The sequence below is a fragment of the Apaloderma vittatum genome, unplaced genomic scaffold, assembly GCF_000703405.1.
Source record: "Apaloderma vittatum isolate BGI_N311 unplaced genomic scaffold, ASM70340v1 scaffold11842, whole genome shotgun sequence".
NCBI classification, from domain to species: Eukaryota; Metazoa; Chordata; class Aves; order Trogoniformes; family Trogonidae; genus Apaloderma; species Apaloderma vittatum.
The window spans coordinates 26,143-49,681 of NW_009703131.1; positions in this window are offsets into that span (position 1 = coordinate 26,143).

Sequence of the window (23,539 nt, forward strand, 5' to 3'; positions counted from 1 at the left end):
AAGAGTTTCTCCACAACATGGCCTCAGCCCTTCTGGCAGGATGGCTACAACTGCTTTTTTTTTTCCAAGACTTTCTGTAATGTTTCCTGTATGATTTGAAGTGTGTACAGCTCCTCTTGGGAACTCCTCTGCTGGCACGGACTCATTCACAGTAGCATGGCCTGGCTCCGCTCAGGTGCTGCTGGCAGGCACAGCTCTGCTTTAGGACACCAGAACCAAGGGTAGGGGAATGGGATAGGGCAACTGAAGACATCAGGTCCACCCCTAGGGAGGCCAGTACCTGCTCCAAAACCAGTGGCAGCACATGTGCTTTCACCCAGAGCTGGAGGACAGCATTAACCACATAAAGTAGTGTTGTCATCCTGATCCATATCACAAACCCCCACTTTGTGACAAGATGACTTGTTCCCTGGAGCTTTTCCTTGTACAGTCTTCCCAGAGCCAAGGGAATATGAATTTGGGGAAAAAAAGCTCTTGGGCCTGTTACAGGAGCTGCTTGCACTGAACACAGTCATCCCTGTGCTGGGGAGAGGCCACCATCAGCCCTCCAGCCTGCAAGGGCTGCATTTATGTGACTTTTTTTTTTCCCCCCAAAGGGTTTTACCAAGATGGCTGAAACATCCTGTCTGGGAAAGTTTGCACAGGGGCGGTGCAAGCATTTGAAATTTCCCTTCCTTTCTCCTGGGACAATTTCTGTAAATAGCAGGATCAAGATCCCCAAAACCACATGTGAACATCACCCCACACAATCCCCCAGACCAGGTCCCCTGCAGAAACAAAAGGGTTACCAGGAATTCCCAGCAGTTCCACAGCCTGGGGAGACCAATTAAGTACAGCAAGACCATACTGACATGCACTGGTTTTATTTACTGGTATGATGCAACACTTACATACACTGAAAATCATGAGACTTCCTCACTCTGTGCACTGCTAAGATGAGCCTGGCTCCATCTTCTCTTCCCGCTTCCTTTACACAGCTGGAGTATAAACCTTTCCTTGTCCCCAACCTCTTGCTTTCCAGGCTGAACTACCCCCACTGCCCAGCCCCATGACTCCTCTGCTCTGACCTCCTCCTCCTCCTCATCTCGGTGGCCTCCACCAGACTTGTCCTCACACAGATCTCATCTTCAGGAACCCAGCCCTGGTCGGTGCAGCCTCAGAAGTGCTGAACAGAGGGAAGATGGGTTCCCTGCCCCTGCTCAGCCTTGTTCTTCTAATGGAGCCCAGAACGGGGTCGGACACCTTCATCTTCACTTGTCCCTCAGGACTCCCAGATCAGCTGCTGCAAAGCTGCTTCTCTTACAAGCTGTGCCCAGGCTGCACGGCTCTGTCAGGTTACTTCAGTACCTGCTGTTGGACTTCGCTTTTTCTTTTTTTGAACCTTGTGAGGTTCCTATCAGGCCCTCAATTCGTGTTACTGCCTTGCTGATGTCAGGAAACAGAAAATAAACATCCTGTTATTCACTGATTAATTAAAAACCATTTTATAAATAAATACAGAAATCCTGAAAAATAAGTGATATGTCCAAATGTAATGTTAAAATTGCACTGCTTCAAAACTGCTTTTTCATTATTAATTTCATTAATGGGTGGGCTTTTTCATCTTTTTAGTGGGCTACATTAAGACAGCAGGTGTTTTTATCATAACTTCCAACTCAAACTTAGCTGCATGGAGAGTGAAATCTTACTGCAACCTGAATCTCCCCAGTGATTAACATTTCCCCCTGGTCCTTTTCTGCTGTTGCTGCCTGATACCATTTTCTGTAGGTAACCAATACGTCTCTGCTCTTTTAAATACTGCAAGTTTAACACAATCCCCACTATTGCTTTTTCTTTAAATAAAAAACCCCATCACTTTCCTATCATCATACTTTAGTCCTTCAAAGTATTTTCTTACTCATTTAACTCTAAGGGTTTTTTCTTAGTCCAAAACCATAGTTTAACAAAGGAGTGGTGTTTTAATATATCCTTTACTCCAATTCCAGCTGTAGCACGTACAAACTACAGTCCTTTTATGGACACCATTTCCAATCACCAGTGTTTCTGGAGGGAAGATCTGCTCCTGATACAGTCTATATAAAAAGGGAGCCAAGACCTGAGTCACACATCAGAGCTGGCCAACATCAGCTTTACTATGAAACACTGAACCACCTTCTCTGCCGGCAGCTGAAGACCCTCACATCCCAGTGGCTGTAACTCCTCCTGCAGGAAAATCCATCCTGACCCTCGCAATCAGACACAGTCTTCAGATTCTGCTGATCCATCTTTTCCAGTCCAAGGTGCTTCCCAATCCATGCTGGTCCCCTTCCCATCATTTCAAACAGCCCAACTCCCTCAGGTCTCGCAGGGCAGACCTGTCTACAAGCAGAAAGAATACAGCTTAAGTGAGAGTGATCGATTCATCCCTCTCCACTGTTGAGCTAGGTGCTACAGATTTAATGACTATTTTATTGTAGAGAGCAATAAAGAATAAAAAAACCAAGCCCATGTGTTAAGCACAAAACCAATACAAAGTGACTGGTAACTGAGCACAAAGGAAAGAGATTCCATCACAGAAATCACAACCACCATTGAGTGATCTAACGAGAGACAACGTGATTACGTGCTCACCCCGATGGTCCTTCCAGTTCCAGCCTGAAGAGCAGCATTTCGCACATGAAAGCCGCTGTCTGAGCCAGCTGTGAGGGTGTGCGGCCACCATCGGTTTTCACTGAAACCTAATGCAAGGGAGAACATTTTCAGGCTGAGGAGTTACAAGAGACACTTCAGTGGTAACTTGAAAACATACTTTTGTCATCAAAGTACAGCCAACACCAGGCCTTCAACAGCAAACTGCAGAGCAATGCATCAGCAAACAGAGCTGGATAAAGAGCTGGGAAATGCACTAACGCTCTCCCCAAGAGCCCTTCCCAGAGGTTACCTGGAGTTCTCTACCACAGCTCAGGAAGCCCAGCAGCAAGGCAGGCAACCTGACAGAACCGCCCCACGACCAATCGAGTCAGAGCCCAGCACGTTTTCTGCTGTAACAGAACTGTGTATAAATTTATTTCGGAGCCGAAGAAGACACTACAATGCCACACCGAGGCCAGCTCTCATCTCTACAAATTGAGCAGGTACGATTTTTTTTTTTTTTTTTTTTCTTTTGCTGGCACTGGCTGGGCTCACTCTCCCGGTATTTTGCAATCTTTTTACAGTTTGCTGTTGCAGGCTCTGTCCCAATTAAATGCAACCCACGCATGATTTCATCTGATCTTCCCTCAATTTTTAACGCAATTCAGTTAGGCCATTAGGGTTTGTCAGACCAGTTCACACTGGAAGCTGAAGTGCATACACACACACACAGACACAAATAACGGGGAAAGAGGAAGAAAGGATCTTATCACTCCAGTGAGACAAGGAGTCATTATTTAATCAGTCAAAGAAACTCCTCTATCTCCAAGGAATCCTGGCCATCTGCTCTTCCCTCTACAGGAAGGAAACTGTGAGTTGAGGACAGAAAAATTCTGAGATGCCTGGGAAACCTGCCAAACATCAAGGCTCCCTAATGGCTCTTCTGCACAGGGGCAGTCTGACACCTAAGAACAAGCAAGGCTAATTCCCAACAGCTACATGGTCCAGAAAAAATGTCAGCTGGATAGAAATATCTATTTCCAGTCAAACTTAAAAAAAAAAAAATCATTCATGTGTTTTTTCTGTTGCACTTTTCTTACAGAGTTTTAACCATATTTCTTTTTAGATTCTGTGAGTAAACACTTGTAACTTGCTTATTTCCATAGCCTGGCATACATTACACAATATTGTGTGATTATATTGTGTATTACTGTGTGATTATATTATGATTTTATGGTGAGAAAATATCACTGAACTCCTAAGTAAAGGGCAAGGCAGAACCGTGAAACAAGGTGCGGATTCATTTTCCCACCTCCTCACCCCTCCCCAGTATCAAATAGGTAACAGTGCCCAGGTTAGGGAACACTTAAACTGGACACAACTTCCTGGCGTCGGGCCTGATGGGAGCCGGCTGCCAGCACGGCAAGGCCACTCTAGGGGAAAGCAAAGGAAGGAGGATCTGGGGCACTTAATAGGCCCTGGAAAGCAGATGGACCCCACTACTCCCAGAAACCATTTCCACACCAACAAGGACAAGAAGGTACCTAGGAGTAGTCAGCGTGTATTTACAACAGTGTCATGTGCAAATCCTTAAGGATCCTAACCTGACAGCCTCTGTGATGATGTGACCAGTTCAGTGCGTATGGGAAAAGCGGTGGATATTGTCTGCCTTTACTTCAGGAAGGCTTTCAATGCCAACTGCCACAGCATCTTCACTGACAAGCACACAGAGCACAGGCTCAGGAAGTGGACAGTGAGTCCCAGCAGGTCTCAGGAGAGGAGAACTCATTTCCCCTAGCAAGGGCAACCACCAGACTGCCTGGCACGTGGTGCAGTACTGTGGTGACCTGAACATCAGGGAGGGGAGCAAGGCTCCAACTCCACCACGTTTATACTTCCCATGCAACGCTCAAGTTTTACAGCTTACTTCCCATACTTAATTTACAGCTAACCTGGAAATCAGTAAAAGGAGCCCTCCAATGAGCAACACATCACAGAGACTGCTACTACAGTATCACAGAATGGGTTGGGTTGGAAGGGACCTTTTGAAGATCATCTAGTCCAACCCCTCTGCCATGGGCAAGGACACCTTTCACATGTCATTAATAAAAAGCTCAATATGTATGGTCTTTATATATCTAGTTCTCCATTTATGGTTAATAGAACTATAGAGAGAGCTCTAAGTACATTTTCTGGGCCAAACGCAGAGAACTAACCCAAATTCCTCTTGTTTTATCAGTACAACTTGCAAATCTCAGTCAAATCCCATCAAGCTGCATAAACCTCCTTTTAAAACCTTCCTACCCCTCAGTCCCACAGAGACACTTCCAACGCCCAGCAGATGACACTACATACCTGTGTGCACACAAGCCAAAGTGTCTCAGGTTTTACAGAGTACATGGACACAGCTCTCCAACCCAAAGCCTACTGGCTCCTCCCAAGGGCTGTTCAGAATCTGAAACTACAATGTTGATCATGCAAACTGGATTCCAGGCACAATCTATTAACACCACCCAATAGGTCAGACACAGCGTCACACTACTGTGGCACTATGGAGTTTGGGTGCAAGATGCTTTATGGCTGCCCTCATTCTGAGCTGTTTGTGAGAGGCTGGGGATATACCCTTCGAGTCCTTTACAAACACGTTAACATACAACAGGAATTCTGCAAGGAATGACATTGAAAGCAAGTGACAGTTTCAGTGCAGAAGCATAATGACTCTACATCGAACTGCAAATGTAAACAAAAACAGGGCTCTCAATCTCAGTAACTGCTGAAAGCCAAACATCCTAATACATACCTCGTACTAACACCTGGTCTAGGATTCCCTTCTGTATGCATAAGATAGCAGAAGGATTCTGCACAAGCCAGTCTTCATCTGCGTTTTTAAGATTTTAATAGCAACCTAAAAAAATAAAGAGACAGTAAATAACTGTGACACTTAAACAAACTAGAAAATAAAGTAGCTTCACTTTTCAAATACCCATAATATAAGATGGAAAAATAACGCACAATAAAATTTCCCATTACCAGAAAAAAATACATTTATTCTCCACCCGGTCTAAGCACTTAGTTGTTACTACACAGATCTCTCTGAAGATTTTGAAATTAATTTTACTGCATCATCAGTTAAAAAACTGCTATTCCAAGAACACTAACAAGTTCCTAGATTTTCGTACTTCTGTTTGGAGTAGATTAAGCGCAGTTCGGTCCCTAAGAGCCTCAAGTAATTTCTCTTCAGAGGGTTTTAAAATCACACGAATCAAACAAAACCCTGTCGTCTTCTAGGCCTGCCAATGCGCGTGGCCAAAGCAACATTTCATCCTTCTCACATTATTGCCACTCCAGTAATTAAAATCTCTGCACACAACACAGTTACTAATGAAAATGAGAACTAACTGCTCTCGTTGTACTCGCACTGAGGGTATGGAAGCACAGACACAGTCTCCTCCCTGCTCTGCTCCAGGCACTGAACAGACACTTAAAAGGGGCAAAGCTGCATATGAAAATAATACAACTGGAGTAAAATGTTGTGCTACTTTGTAAGAACATCTTGTAACAGAACTGGACACAAGTCTCATAAAAATACATTTTAATGCTAAAAGCATTAGATATTGATGCAGAAGTGTTAAGAGTATTGTAATTTTAAAGCTTCTGCAACAGAGCTGCTTGGATTGCACTATGTGCAGCTGGAAGAACAGGAGGTCAGAGTATAATTTTATTCCTGTTACATTTATTACCTCAATATTACATTTATTGTAATGATATAAATAACTGAAAACATTAGTAAGGGCTCATCTTGAACTCTGTGTCTTCTTCAGAGTCCACATGCAAAGCAATTCTCCAAACTGTTTAGAATTGAGCAACTCCCTGCCCCAGCCGCGGAGGCTTTAAGACAGCTCTCACCCGTAGGCACATGTTCCCTCCACCTAACCCCAATTAAAATCACCTCTTCTCTGCAAATACATCTGATTTAAAATAACATGCAAGTACTGCAACGTTTGATACGTTTAACATAATCCATTACTCAGGCTGGGGAAGCAGAGCCCCTACAGAAATGTCTGCAGAGAGGACAACTGCCTGGAACACCCCTGACTACAGCAGCGCAAGTGGATGATTCAGTATCTGCTCCAATAAAGGCTTCTTAAAACAATTTACCAACATCTTGAGGTCCTGTTTGATGATCAAAAAACTCAGCACACCCCGAGAAGTATTTGTTAAAGAATTACTTTAGAAAGCCACACACAGGTTGCACCTTTCAGACTAGCTTTGCTTCAGGAGTAGCCCAAAAAAACAACTCGGGAGTGACATACCTGCAAATTACAATGCAAATCCACAAATATTTACAATAAAGGTAACACATTATCAGATATAGCTGAAAAAAGGCTGAAGCTAACAGCTCAGAATAAATACAGTTTCTAACGTGGCTCAATTTAACATCTGAGTGTTATTAAAAGTGCTGTTAATTCATCAATTCTCCCATCTGCTTCATCTCCTCCCCCCACCCCATGGTGCAGCCTGCTACATAGCAAATTTCCGAAGTTCTGCTCCCTACTCCCTGACACAGACACTCAGCAAGACAGATATTTTCTTCCTAAAGCAGATACAAAGGAGCCCAGCCCACTAACCCTTTGCAACTACAGCTAGAATTTTGCACTAAAATCATTTAGCAGGTCAAATGCAGTAATAGCCACAGTGATGCCTCTCAGCCATGGGGACCAGGTAGGAATTGTCATCTGGACACTATTAGTGTTACCTTAATGTGTTTTCAGTGATATTTAACGTTGTGGGACATGACCTCCACATACTGAAACTAATTCAGCTGTTCCTACGTATGTACCCACCTCAAATGGAAGCTACAATTACAAACTGCTCATCTTTCAGTCTGTATTTTTGCAGTACCACAAAACTGTAACAACTAGGCTGTTCTTTTTTCCACCTCGATGGTTAAGAACTCCAAAGGCCTAGCACAGTCTCCCCAGTTTCCCTGACAGCCAGTGAGCATTACTGTCTCTTTCCGGGCCATCCCAGATTTACTGAAGAGAAAGCAGTTAGCCACATTCTTGGCAACTAGTAGATGTTAGTGACAAAACTGTAGCCAAAGAAATCTGGTATGTTAAGACAACCCCTAAAAGCAGCCCCTAAAACCAGATGATTGTGCTACAAATTAATGATTTTCCGTAACTCAAATACTTAGGTGTGTGCATTTTTTTTTCAATAGTATGTCTCTGTCTCTGCGCTAGTTCTTCTGGAGGAGGATTCTCTACAAGAAACTAAAATCATTCCAATCTCCCTACTCTATATAAACCTACATAACCTCTACTGTTTGTAATTAACAGTAACCACTTTGTTAGACCTGAACGTATCCTAGCAGGTAGTGCTGAAAAAAGGGATTTTTAAGAGTGAGCAGGAACATAGCAAATAGTTATTTCCAGAGTAACAAGACTCTCAATCATCTTCATTTATGTGATAAAACTTTTCTTTAAAGCTCAAAGTGGGTGTTGTGCCTAGCAAAATTAACTGAGATACTCTAAAAGACTAACAGCATGACAAACACGCCTGTTCTGGAGAGAACAGATGTATCACACACAGTGTGATGCTGTGCACGCACTGTGCTGTTACCAAGGAAAACTGAAGGCCACTCCTCAGTGCAGCCGAGCCCACGCAACACATATTCCATGTAACAGAGTACTCCCCACTACTGCGTTTCCAACACAGCTGCTAAACAAGACGAGCTCCAGGCCACCACAAGCAGCCTACTGAGTGCAAACAGCCACAATTCCACAACACCAAAGGATGTTTTACATTTACCTTCTTTCACATTTCCCTTGGTTTACGTTTACCTTGCACACTGATGCTACCTTCACTGGCTTGACTGACAGAACAGTTGGCTTTCTGTTGGTTGTGTTGTTTCGGTGTGTGGTGGTTGCTTACTTTGTTGGGGTTTTTTTTTCTAATTAACAGGATTTTCCATAGCTACTATTTCTACTGTATGGCCCCCTTACATATTCCCCCCCATTTCCCTCTTTATTTAACGTCTTCTTTAAAAATTACCTAGCAACACAGGTAAATTCTGACTCCCACTGAAGTGGCCCCCATGACATTTTGCACCAGCAGGCACCGGTATCACTCTGAGAGTAGCAGAGCCACTATCCATCACACAGAAAGGAAGAACTCCGAAGCCGAGCTGTTCTCAGGAAAACACACAATCCCTTGTGGCCATTTATTTGGGGTTTCCAAAGGGAACCCGAGATGATCCGCAGAGCTGTGTTCATGTTTGCATTTGTTCAGGTTTACCTATCAAAAGGTAACAGATAACAATGTCGGCTGCTGACGTACAGAAGGCACAGTGTAAATGATCAAGCAATCTTTTCCTCCCCACTCTTAATTTTTAACTGAAGTCTGGCCAAACTGGCTCACCTTAACCATGAGTAGCCCCCACTGAGGACAAAAGCACACATTTCTAATAATAAAACCATCAGAAAGTAAGTAAAACGTCACTCGGGCATCATTACATGGCTGCCAGCGACTACAGGAGACAAACTGCAACGCAACCCATCCCAACCTTGTGCTCCTCAAATTCTCTCCTTAAAAGCACATACTTGCAGACAGATAGAAGCAAGTAAGCATTTAAGGGAAAACATGAGTCTTACTAGATTAAGGCACAAAATGAAAATTAAGTTACTAGAAACAAGAGGGAAAACACTGCTTGAACTGAGCCAGTAAGGCATTCTATTTCCTTGACAAGATTATTAAAAACATTTTACATCCACTTCACAATGTGCAATTTGTTAAGATACAGGTATGTTATATGAAGACAGCATCTTTCAGGAATGAGGACTATGAACACAGTAATGTTCCTCTTCTGGAATCAGATTTCAAAAAAAAGAAGAAAACAATGGCAGTCACTAGCGACTAGGTCATAATTCCATACCAGTGACAATACTGTGATCAAATGACATTTATTTTTCTGTTTTGCTTGGACTGCAAAGCTTCACTCATAAAGAAGTTAACTATCTCTTTAGTGTTTCGGGAATGATAAGCATATCTAAAAATATTTAACCAAAATGACAAATTTCCTCTGTGAAGCTTAAGCCAGATCTGAATTTGAAGACACTGAAATTTACAAGTACTTTGTAAATTTAATAAAGTGTTCATTCGGGAGTCATGATGTTTCTAGATGTAAGACTATGCATTTAATACAAAAGGAGAATCCTTTTTTTGGGCACAAAAGATTTCCTGCAATTTAAAAAAAGGTTGTATTTTATCAGCAGAAGTATCATTCAGGCTTACATCCCGCAGTATAAACACATAGATTGCAAAACTGCACTGCGAGGCTGCAGTCAAAGTAATCAAAACAATCCTGTATGAAATAGCAACTCAATCCCACATTTTTTAATAAAGTCCCCTCCCCTACATTGCTCACCAACATTCCCACGTCAAGTTGAAGAACATGCCTCACCAGAATAGCTGGCTAATTAGACAGTGATTTCCATAATTATCCATTCTACCTATGCGGCCATTAATGCAGCAGCAATTTCTTCAGATTTCTACTTTCAACGACTCTGTTGATGCTGAGCAGCCTGGAAACACAGCCAAGTAACAAGATCATTCTCTCCATTCGGAACTCACGTGCCCTGTTACGCAGATGCCAAGTTCCCGAGCATTTCGTGATGCTTTACCTTACCACCAAGAGCTAAGAAAAATAGAACTGTTGAAGGAGCAAGGGAATAACCTTGAACTTTTACCATCTCCTTCACCTAGAAATAACCATGGGACTTCACCAAGTAACAAATTAAAAAAGAAAACCTGACAGATCAAAAGCATCTGCAACCATTGCATCCTTCAGCACTGAAGTTACTCAAAATCTCAGGAGCGTGTTTTTATGTCAGGTTCTAGAAACTGCACGAGTTCACCTATCACAGAAACTTATGGCTTGTTCACGTAGAGTTTGAAACAAGTTTAGAAGTCTGCTGTAAACAAGATAGTTAAACTAGTACAGCTAGCATACAGTTAAGTAGTACCAGGGTCGCTTTGCTACTTTAACAGACGTCAGGAGATCGAGCTGCATGCTGTGCAAACAGGTTTACAATTACGCAATCCGTGAGAGTCGCCAAGAGAATTTTAGACATTTCAATAGCCAGTTTGATTTCAAAATGATTTTAACATTTGTTTTAAAGTAAAAAACTGTATAAGCAAAGCCTAAGAGTTTTCTCAGATTTCAGTTATAAGACTACAGAAAATCAATGCAGGCTTTGTATTACAGAAAAATACTTCCATGTCGTTGAGGTGTGGCAGCCTCACTGAGGGTATTTTGCATCTTTCAAAAACTAGGGGCAATCCAGTTTCAAGGAAAACGTCCTAGACTGTGCATGACCCAATTTTCTCTATTTTGAAAAAACAGCGTTCCTAAGGAACTGGAAAACTCAAGGATATGCAGCACATTTATTTCTGAAGGGTTAGCGATGCTGCTTCACACAACTTCACACAACAAATCCCCGGGGTTCCCTCCTGCAGGATTCCTTACCTGTCATTCTTGCAGCGGGCACATCAAGTTAAGCCAGCGTCCTAACCTCCTCTTCCAAAATAATGGCAGCAGAATTGATTATCTTTGGGGGCTAAAATCTCTGAAGCCATAAGACTCTGCTGGGGAAAAGGCCAGGGCAAGCTGTGGTCGCACGGTCCTTACGAAGAGCAACAACTCAAGATGCACTCAGAGAGCTCTCAGCTTTGAAGCGCTTCACTTGAAAATGTAAGGTTTAACAATTCTAAGCAACATGTACATCTATATTGAAACGAAATCTAGGAAGGAAGCATTCAAATACCTAAGCATACAATAGGGTTTTAATGTTAATTCACAGGAAGTTATTTTAATAAAGTCACAGCTTTATTTCAGTGACAGAAACCCAGAAAGGTTAATGTGGGAGAGGATCTCTAGCTCCAATCTCCCTGCTCAGGCAGGGCTTTTGAGTATCTCCAAGGATGGAGACCTCAGAATTACTCTGGCCAACCTATGCCAATGCTTGGTCACCATCACAGGGAAAAAGTGTTTCCTGCTCTTCAGAGGGAACCTCCTGTGTGTCAGTTTGTGCCCATTGCCTCTGGTCCTGCCAAAAGATCTGGCAATTCATTGTGCAGTCAAGTAGTTTCCCCTCCTACGCTAACTCTGCTAGGTGACAACTTTTACCTCCTGATCACTTCATGACAAATACAGAACACCAACTTCTAGGTTGCACCATAATAAAACCATATTTGACAGGAAAATCTTACACCAGATTTGAAATACACGGGAACAAAGACAATAGAGTAGCATTAATGAACAACTGCAGGGTACTCTGCAAATGCTCTATCATGTATCGGTCCACTGACATAAAGACTTACCTGTTTATGGGGAAAAAAAAAACAAACCACAAAGCAATGTTGAGTAAATGTACCATTTCTCATGGACACTTGTGCTCTGTAGAGATTAAGGCATTTACAGATCTGTTTCACTATGACATAACTAGTCCTGTACAACACAAAGCCTGCACTTGCCCAGTCTAAGCTGATTACTAATCAGACCTGGGCTAAATGTCATGTGTAAGACCACCAAGGAACCTGTGAAAATTTTTTAAGGCAGAGTGGTGACCTGAACCACATAAAACTGAAGAGCAGAGATTCTCCACTTGCTAACGTTGCACAAGCTTCGCTCTCTGGCAAGCTGGACTCAAACTTGGCTTTTTGTTCTTTACTTGCATAATTGGATACATTGCTGATGTTGCACTAAGATTTACCTCAACATGCTAGTACCATTTTTCTTCCCTTATTACTACCTGTAAGATACAGTTATTGTTTCTACCCAAAATGAAGTAGCTTTTTAAGTGAATACCAAGCATTTTAACAGCATTAACTGTCAGCTTTCATATACGCAAGAGCTAAGAAAGCACCTGCTAGCATCTGATGAAGAGGACTGAAAAGCATGAAATCAGGAATATTTCTTGTTTGAGTAACAAATTTAACTATTGGGCATCTCAGAACATTATTCAAATCAACCCTTCCACCATCTACTGCTCTCAAAAGACCCTGCAACTTGCCGCAACTTTCCTCACTTCCAAACAACAAAGGACTTGATGATGAAAACACGTTTGCGCTGGACCAAGCCAAGACCACATTGCAAGAAATAGGGAGTGTTCTTTTGTTACCACCTTACACACAAAGGCAGTCAGCAGGCATCATACTCAAGACCAAAATACCTCCAGAGACTGACTGCTGGCACTATTTTTCATCATGGTTCATTCATGTTTACAGATTCAAGTTCATACTGTAGTACTTACTTTAAAAATACACATTTAAAAATAAGTTATCAAAGTATCAGGTGACAAATTTGTAAATATCGTCAGCAAGCAATGAGAAAATGGCTATGAACACAAAACTAAAAATAAAAGTTATTTCAGTTACCTGTTTCTGAATTTTGATGTACGCAAGGAAAAAAAATGCACCCTGTAACACACTAGAAACTTTACTTGCTACATCTTCAAAAAGAAACTCCACATAAGCAAGCAGCAGCTTCTCCAACGAAGTCCACCTTCTGCATGCCGATGCACCAATTTCTTTGAAAGGTCAACAGAACATTTACCTGTTACGACATTCTTCCACTACTTTTTACAGATCATCTTTCAAGAGCTCAGTTTGCTCTCCTGTTCTGCTCAGCCTTGCTCTTGCCTTCTTGTAACTTCATTTCCACCTTACTTAACAAATTCTTTTGGTCAACTTTCACTCCAAGCTCTGCAATATCTCACATCTAATTGCCAAGCATGCTCTGACAGGGTATATTTATGCATAAATTCTGAGTGATTCTAGTTTATAGCATACTGTGCAAACTAAAATAAATGCAGACTTCCAAACAGTTTAAAGATGAAGCTCAGCACCTAGAGACAGAACCAAGTTTTCACATTTTTATTATAAAATTAGGGAATCAGACTGAAGTAAATATCCAGTAGATATATTTTCTGTATTAAATCTTGAATTATCAAAGATATTTGTGTCACTGACCAAACAAGTGTAGCCAGCTTGTATTTTTTGAAAATTTGTATTATTTCTTAAGTCTCTATTCAAGCTTGTAGAGATCAATACCTCATTAAGAATACCACATTTACAATTCAGGAAAGGTAACATTTAGAAGAGTACTGCAATGACTGAGAAGGTGTAAACAGATGGCTCTAGCTGGTGAGCGCACTTGGTGCTACACCACCCGCAACCGTGGCTGCAGTAGCTGCCACCGTGGTACTGAAATTTGCTAAGCAAAGAGATGAAGGCTTTGAAAACATCCTTGTAGCCAGAAAGGAACTTCATGAACCGAGGCAGGTGAAGCAACTGCTGAAACAACCAACGGCACTACCACATTCACAGTCCTGGGACAGCTACGGCAGTTGTGCAGCTGTGCGCAGACCCAGTCAGCAGACAAGCTACCTCGAGTGTCGACTGTTCAACCACTCAGATTTATAACTGTGGCAAAACAATTACGTTCTTTATTAACTTAAATCCTCACCATCTTATCTTTGTTTTGTCACAATCAAGGCAAAGAGCACATCTTCCTGGAATAAGAGCAGGACCAGATAAAGGGCATTTATTTTTAAGCAGGACCTCTCTAAATTCATGGCAGAAATTCACAAGAGAGGTCCTCTACTGGAAGCACGAGTACCTTAAGCTACACATATTTCAGCTTTAGTCCTTTCCCAGCACAATTTTGTCTTGTACACTTAGCCTTTTCCTACACGTGATTAACAAAGTTCCACCTCTGTTCCTTTAAGGTTATGCAGATATGCAGACAAAAACTAAAAATGTGAGAAATCACAGCCAACTCCTTAATTACAGTAGTCTTCTCCATATCTTAATGAAACACAAGCTTTCAGACTTACTTTGTCCATTAAAGCATGTATTTTATTTGTATGTTTACTTTCACTTTGTATGTATACTTTCACTTATAGCGGAACTCTGAAATAACATTTAAGAATATTAGATCAAGTATATCAAGAGTTGTGTTTGGAGTTTCTAATGTTACGGCAGCTTTCAAATTTTTAGAAGAAAAAAACCTGAAAATTAGGTCAAACCGTATCTTCATGCTTTCCACATTACTATCTCCCCTATCTGTAAATCCATTAAGAGCACTTATCTACTTTTATTTTCCTTATTAATATTTCCATACATCTATGAATCAAGAAAACCTTTTAAGTTCTCATGTATTCTGTCACTTAAATATTTTGTATTGATTTACATAACAGAGAAACTTTAATACAGAATGAAGTCTCTTCTCCATGCATCCCCTCCCACCAGAAGAGCCATAAATCCTTTTTAACAACACAGGAACTTATGAATACACACGATACTCATGTGTTAACAAGACACATATGGAGAGGTATATAGTCACTTGCCACATCATATAGAGAACCTTTTACTATGTATTCAACATCTGATTCTTTCCTTTAATCCATTTCCATCAAGTTTAGTATTACAACCCCCAATACAGTTTTAGAACGGCGGGACTTTCCACAGCCATCAGGAAAAGTTAAAGCTTTTTACAATAGAAAAAAACCTGGAATACAGAATAGGAAAGTCCTAGATGGAATGGATAAGGACACCCAGAGCAGGCCAGTGACAGTCTTCCAAGAGGAACGATTCGGCCCAACCCTACAGTCAGTACGTCATGTTACATCCTCACATCACTTCTAAAGCTTTGCAGCAGCTTGCAGGATTTTTAACCTTAATACGAATGGAAAGTTAAGGCTGAGTTACAATGTCCTCAATGTCAGAGCAGTGAAAGATTTAGAGCTCAAATACTTCATCAACAGTAAGACCTCGAGTAAAATAAGTTTTCCCACCTTGTTTAAAGATTCAACCTTCAGGTTCCTTGACACTGGGCAGTTTTGAGGACAGCAGATATTTAAACATACATTTATTTATTTATTTATTTACAATAGTATGAAGAAGATTCTACAACACCAATTTTCCCAAGGCCTCAAGAACTAACCAACATAAAATAATCAATCCCTTTTCCTCCCCCAAACTCTAGATGAACACTTCAAAATGTGTAAGTACTTCTGTGACTACTACAGCAATAAAGCACAAATGCAAATGTAGTATTTAAGGTTGTGGGCACACTGTTTTAAAATTCGTATTTATTTACTAAAAATATCAGACACCTTGGGAAATTCACACTTATGGAAGAAGAAAAAGATACATTAAAGAATTCATTTCAAAGGTAGTAAAAATAATGCTCAAGATCAGTTTAATTCTATGAGTTTTTGGCAATTACCACCGCTTAAATTAGCCTATTTCTGATACTCATCCCACATGCCATCAACTCCAGCAAAGTTCACGTGCCTAATCTAACCAATTCTATTTTTAAGATGCTAACAATGAATTAATACTTATAACTGTGTAAAATGCAACAAATTACATTTGTTAAGCCTTTATAACAAACAGCTTCTCACAATGGTCCCAATTTAAAGAATGAAAACCCCACATGCCCAGTAACATAGCGCAACTCAAAATAAGAGTTTCTGCACAGATTTGTACTTTCCCCCACCCCCCTGTAGACTGGCTTATTCTCATTCAACAGAATTTTTGAAGTTTCACTTTTAAAATGATGAAACTCAAACTCTTTCTTTTTTTTGTTTAATACAACTTGGGGAGTTACAGTATATTATTCAGAGCAAACATCAAGTAATTTGCAACTAATTTGCTGTCTTGTACAAATGCTTATGATTAAAAGCAGATTATCTCTGGAAGCAAAACTAGGGTTTTTTTAATCTTTAGCATTAATAAGTTGGCCAAAACCAGGAAAAGTTAAATTGAGATTAATCATGCATGAAAGTATACCAAGTGGTTTTATTCTCCTGAGCCAGCTGTCATTGGAGAAGCAGTAAGAGGTATCCAGGACTTCTGTTTACTGTTCTAATAAACACATTTTCATCACTTATTACTTTCTTCCATATGCAACAGAAAAAAGCATATTTTGCACAAAACATGCAGAATGTACACAGACTAGAAAGCAAGCTTAGCAATCGAAAAAAAACCAACTCCCTAAACAAGTTACATAATACTCAAGAAACGCTCTAGTACCCCCGCTCTCGGACATTTGCATTCAGCAGTGCTGATAAAATATGAAACTGTACACAACAGTGACGCACAAATGATGCTGAACATGCATTAAGTCATATTACAAAAACTACACAAAGCATAATAACACGGCAACGATAAAGTGGCACATATATCAAAATGGTTTTAAAAGCATCCCGACTGTCAAGTTAACATAATTTTCACTTTTAAACCAGTAATTCAATATATGACAATTATTTCATACATTTTCTTTCAAAACTCTGAACATTCAGTTTTTGAAATGTAGTAATTGCATTCTTCACATAAACTTTATTTGTATTATTGGCACAGCTCTAGGTCTGAAAATATCAGATGTGGAACTGCTACACTGAAGTTCTAGAAGCACAACATTCCACACTACAACAAACCCGAAGAGAACTACTGTTTCATTACTTAAAAGTTTTCCTTCTATGAAAAGGCTTTTCAGTTGAAGTTGATAAAAAGTGGAGCTACAGCTTACCTTTCGCACGCTCTGTCCCTTAAAAGAGGAACATAATATATGAAACGCTGAAGTGCTACTGCATCAAAAAATGAGGAACATTACCATAAGACACTATTTCCCATCTTTGTAACTGCAGTTTAAGTATTTTCATCCAAGAAAAAAGTACATGTGAATAGTCTTGCTTCTCTAAAGCAACTGTGTATATCAACTTTCCTGGAGAAATCATGAAGACCATTATTTTCCATACTTTACTGGCTTGCACGTAACCTTCTTGGCAACCACGGAAAAGGAACAGATAGATCAAGCTCACATATACTTTGGCTCAACATTTTAGCATATGATTTTTCTTCATTACTTCAAATACTCGCCCTCTTGGGCCAACTGTCACCAAGGATGTAAAACATAACCATGCTATTCAAACATCTAAAGCCCTCCACACATTTCTTCCCTATTTTTTCTAAGCTATGTATTTCTTAGAAGTACTGAAAAGTCATCCGAAAGCACTTAATGAGGACATCTATGAAACTGCATTCCTTATGTGGCATGTAGATACAGCACAAGCTATCCTACATCCACGCAGCCCCAAAGAGTCTTGCTCTACCGCCAACTCCTCACTTTTCCTTTAACTCCCCACTGAAATGAGCAGAATCCGTGATTTTCACTGGGTTTCTTTTATCCCGCTCACTGCACGGGCACAGGGATGCCACGGTGGCACGCAGCAGGCAAGGAAGCAGGACCCAGCAGCAAAGAGGGCAAAGGGCTATTTGTATCTGTAACAATGTATGCACTGAATCATTACCTTAAATGTGGGAAGATTTCAAATTTCCCATCAGCATACAAATACTTAGAACATTTGTAAGCAGCCTGAAAGACCACTTCCAGCTGGCAGTTCAAAGATGGCATTCTACAGTGCAGCAATAGCTGGTTCAGGCAGGCTTTTCTCCTGCATTTTACACTAGATAAAAATAGCTAAAACTTAAAATGGCACTGCAGAATAAATCTTTCTACAGCAAATAATGAACAGTAACCCAGCTTTTCTTTAAAAAAAAAAAAATTACATTAAAATGCTCAAAACATCAAGAGCAAGCAGCTGCAAAAAGAATTACAGTAAATCCTTACGGGTTTTGTATCCTTTTAGATTTATTACATTTCCTCTTCCAACTTGCCTAAGCATATGTGGTTTTCCACCTTGCTTAAGTACATGAAAAGCAAAAACCTGTTTATCTTGGGGGAGCAGGGCAAGGGGGTTAGGAGGTTTTGTGTGGTTTTTGCTGGGAGGGGTGTTTTGCTTTTGTGGGTTTTGGTGTAGGTTTTTTTGGTTTGTTTCGAATATTCTCTGAAAATAAAACTACTTCCCCTTTTGCATAAGTATAAAGCCGATTATAACAAAATTAAGGGAAAAAAATCATGAAAACACCTTAATCCTATCCCATAATTAGTAGTAAATAGTCACTATTTCATTTTTCTTTACACCATTTTCTGCTTGCTGCTTCTCTACAACATGTAGCTCTAAGACCGGATCCTCCCTGGTTTGCTGAGAGGCGAACAACCTGCAATCAGCTGTTTCATACTTACACAAGTTGTGACCGCTGTACGCAGCTGCTGCATTCACCCACAGAAATCAAGTCCTGAACAATTTCATAGCAACAGCATAGAAGAAACATGCAACTGCAGTGACCCCACACTATGTCCCATGAATATCAGTGTTTTTTCAGAATATTCATTTCAGTTTTTCTGATATTCCTTGGCCATCTGTGCAACATAAACTCAGTGAGTTTAAAAAATCCAAGATGTTAACGTAACTGGTGTTTCCATCTTTTCCATTAAAAAGTACTTTGTGGTTTTCATGGATAACATGCTTTAAACACTTTTTAGAACTTGTAGATATAAAATTAAACCACAATTCTCATTTTTATTGTTACTTTATTCCCCCTCCACCATCTTTTTTCAATTTACAAGCAGAACCCTTCACACTTATTCCTGTTAAAGGCTATATGCACATTTTTAACTGAGAAATTAAAGGCAAGAACAATTATCTTTATTCTCACTAGACTTCTTTCAAGTCAAGCACTTAACATCCCATACACAATTAAGCATGTAAATTCAATCAAATTATACAGCTATGCTTTACTCTACAGGAATTAAGGTATAAAAGCACACTAGTAAAACTCAGAACAATAAAAGCTCTATTCCATTTACCAAAACAAACAGAACCTTATCAACATGTGTATGCAGTAACACAGTTAAGTTCCTTTTGAATTTCATACCTCTTATTGTGAGCATTTTGTCCTTTACTTGAGGGACTACATACAAATCAGTAAGTTCTGATCCACAATGTTGTTTACTTTTCTCACTTGATGTGATTTGGGTATAAAATAATTATATGAAAGCAGTTTCTTTTTTATAAATGGTTTTACCTATAAATATGCTATGTTTATCTCTGAATCTGAACTCTTCTGAATAGTTCCTTCAATTAGGAAAAAAATGATTGCCATTCTTAAGAAACTCATCTCACTGCTTTTACAAGTCAGGTTGAGGTCATTGATATGAATATCTCCAAATCTCAGTTCTAGTGATTTTCACAGTATCTTAAGGAAGTTCAAGATGGAAAAGACCTATTAGATCTACCCCACTGAAACACACACATGGAAGGTTCGTTTCCACGCATTTAAAAATCAAAGAGATCACTTTCATGAAAACGTGATGTTCAACTTACCTATTCTGCAGCTTACATTTTAGACATATATACTTAATTTTGATAAATTTCAGTATTTCAAGGACTACTGTGAACAAACCAACCGGAAATGCCTACAGCTATGATTTTTAAAATATTTTACAAGGAAAAAGCCCCAAACTATTAACAAAACAGATTTCTTCCTGACAGCAAAATGCCAAATTGGTGACTGTCTACAATTATATCCCAAAAGGCAAGAAAAAGCCAATCCAGGAAAAAATGATACCTGACATTAAGTCATAAAATGCTGACCCATTGACATTAAGTCATAAAATGCTGACCCATTCCTCTCTCCAACCCCCTTTCAGGTAGATGTACAGAGCAGTAGTGTTTCCTCCTCTTCTCCAGGCTAAACGACCCCACTTCCTTCAGCCTCTCCTCACAGGACTTGTGTTCCAGACCCTTCAGGAGCCTCACTGCCCTTTTCTGGACATGCTTCAGTGCCCTTCTTGTAGCAAGAGGCCCAAAACCGAACGCAGTACTCAAGGTGCAGCCTCACCAGTGCTGAGTACAGGGGGACAATCACTTACCTGCTCCCTCTGGCCACACTATTTCTAACACAGGCCAGCATGCCACTGGCCTTGGCCACCTGGGCACACTCCTGGCTCATGTTCAGCTGCCTATCAACCGACACCCCCAGGTCCTGTTCTGACGTGCAGTCTTCAGTCACATATCCTCATGTCTGTGGACTTCCAGGACCACGGACTTGGCCTTGCTGAACCTCATACAATTAACCTTGGCCCATTAATCCAGCCTGTCTAGATCCCTCTGCAGAGCCTCCCTACCCTCCAGCAGGATGACATGCCCACCTAACTTGGTGTCATCTGCAAACCTGCTGAGGTTGCACTCCATCCCCTCATCCAGATTGTTAACAAAGATAGTAAAAAGCAGAGGCCCCAGTACTGAGACCCAGGCAACACCACACGTGACACAGTGTCACTGAACTAGCACTGAACAGCCAATAGTCTAAAGCAGTAAGGTCCAACCTCTGTACCTTCCACACGCCACACTCCCTCCCTCCTCACTCTACAAGAATCACTGAAGTTTGGACTGATATTCCCTTGTGCTAGATGTGAACTATCAGCCCAAGGCACCAAACCCCAGGATGGTTCTCCATCTTCATGACAGCACAGTGTCCAATGTAATAAAATCAGAGCTCCTGAGAAATGAGTTAAATTACCTTTGAAATATGTGCTCTCTCAAGCCTCCCAGTCTTGACCCCAAGCACCAACTAACAAGAGATGCTGTAAAACCACCAAGGGATTCATATTTGTGGTTCAATGTAAACGGATCCCATCAGTTGCCACCCAGCCTTCCCTGCCATTTCAATAGTTCAGTTACAGTTTACTTCGACTTGTCTTCTCTGAGAAGGAAGAATTATGACCCAGCCTGTCATGCGAAAGTTAATCTGTTAAGTACCCCAAAATATTAGTTTCCACAAGAGGCTTAATGAGCTTCATATCATCAGAGCACACAACTCATTTGCTGAACATTTCACCTCATACCATATTGTCTCCTCAAAAGAATGAAGGAGTTTTGGTTCTTACTCAAGAATCTTTTTTAGACTGGCTATTTCAGCATTTCTGAGTCAATTTATCTCAAGGCATACTGTGACCATTCAGCGTTTAAAAAAAGTCAATGCATTTGTATTTAGCACCTTTCAAAAGAATCTGTAATTAGAGATTATTCTATTTTTCAAGTTAAAAAAATTCTGAAATCAGAAGTGGAAAAGGGGAAAAAGTAGTTCGATATTTTAAAACATGACAGTACACTTTAGATCAGAATGCTCCTCAAAGAATGCATACTATAAAATCCTACTGGATTACAGTCAAAATTAAATTTACAATTTGTTCATACTGTCTTCTTCCCATCTATTTTAACATTCTATTTTAGCCAGAGTCTCCAGTTTACTGTATGTTCAAATTGGATAAAATAAATCTGGAAAATAAATAAAAGATCTTGAAGTCTGGCTTTTTTTTTTTTTCTAGGTACTTCAAAGTAATTTGTATTTTTCATAGGAAATAAATCCAGTTAAGCACATTTGAATTACCACTAGGTTTCTCAAGATATCAGTATGTTTTATCTAATGAGCTCACTGGACAGAACTTAAAGAAATTAACTCACAACCAAAATGAAATTTATTCTTTTAAGCGCCCTTCAAATGACTGAGGTGGTAGCTACAAATGCAGTTAGACAAGCTGGATTCTGGTGGTGTGTTTTGTTTTACTAAATGGAAGAGTTAAGTTTTGCTAACTCCAAGTATTAATATTATCTCATGTAAAAATTAAGCAGTTTAGACTGAAATTTCAGGAATAATGTAAAAACCAGGAAAGTACAACCAGAATTAAGTGCATTATAGTTGTCCATTTCATATCCTTTCCAAGCTCGTTTGTGTTACCACAGTGTACAGTAGAAAAAGTGAGGGTTCCACTGTGCTTTCTAGTCTAATGAAGCAAAGTCAGTTAAAAACTTAAGTACATGGGTATGCAGAAAGAAGATGGTGAACTGTTCAGCTAGATGAGGAACAAGAAAAAATAATCAATTCCAGCACATGGGCATTACCTTTAATCAAAAATGCTGCTTAGCCATCTACATACCATTTGTAGAAAACAAATTAGGATCATTCTGCTTCCAACAAAATCATGTTTATCACATAGCTCAAGTCAGTTTCTACCACATATGGCAAAATGAAAATGACTGCCTTTACTGTATACAGCTGTATACAGCCAACACGGCCAGGCAGCACTTAGAAAGCTTTTATCAAGAGCAGAATGTGGCAGCCTGTCATCAGCTACAACAGGCATTCTTTACAAAATCTTTAAAGTGTGCTCAAATTCAACCTTTTAGTACTTATTTTTTAGGACTTAAAGGCTTGGCTCATGGATATTTAAAAAAGAGATTAGATATTTTCCGCAATAAGGACAGCAGACAAATCCACTGCTACCACGCAGCAGAACCATCCAAGTCAGTTTTATAGGAAGGGCAGGTCACAACTGTGGAATGAAAATTACTAATATTAATTAAAACCTACAATAACTTTCAAAAACATACATGCCTCCGCTTCCTCCAAAAAAAAAACCAAACAACCAAACAGTGCAAATAAACATGCACTTCAAATAACACAAGGCTGGCAAGTAGAGAAGATTCAGTATGTTTAACATACTTGTGAAACACACTTAGACGTGCATGTCTAAACAAATATACAGGAGCTAGCAGAAAGGCCTGAGTGACAGTCTTTTCCTTTGATCTCTTAAATCTAGTTTAAGTAACACTTAAAAGATGTTCCCATTACAGCTTTACAGTTTAGAATTACCACCTTGCACCAGTACTTCATCAATCCCCCCCAAAACCCACCATGTACAAGGGCAGAAATGATGAGACAGAAGTAACCTAATATTCAGACACTGATATAAACAGCATTTTCAACTGGATGCAGTACACCAAAGCAGAGAGGTTAAGTAGTTCTTATATGCGAATACCAGTTTACACCTAGTGAAAAACCAGCAATTTTCCCAAATGCTGAGTTTCAGGAATACTGTGCTACATAAAACCAGTCGCAAGGTTCTTTTGTGAGGAATGAGTGCTGTAATGGGACACATATATCAAATAGGGGAAAG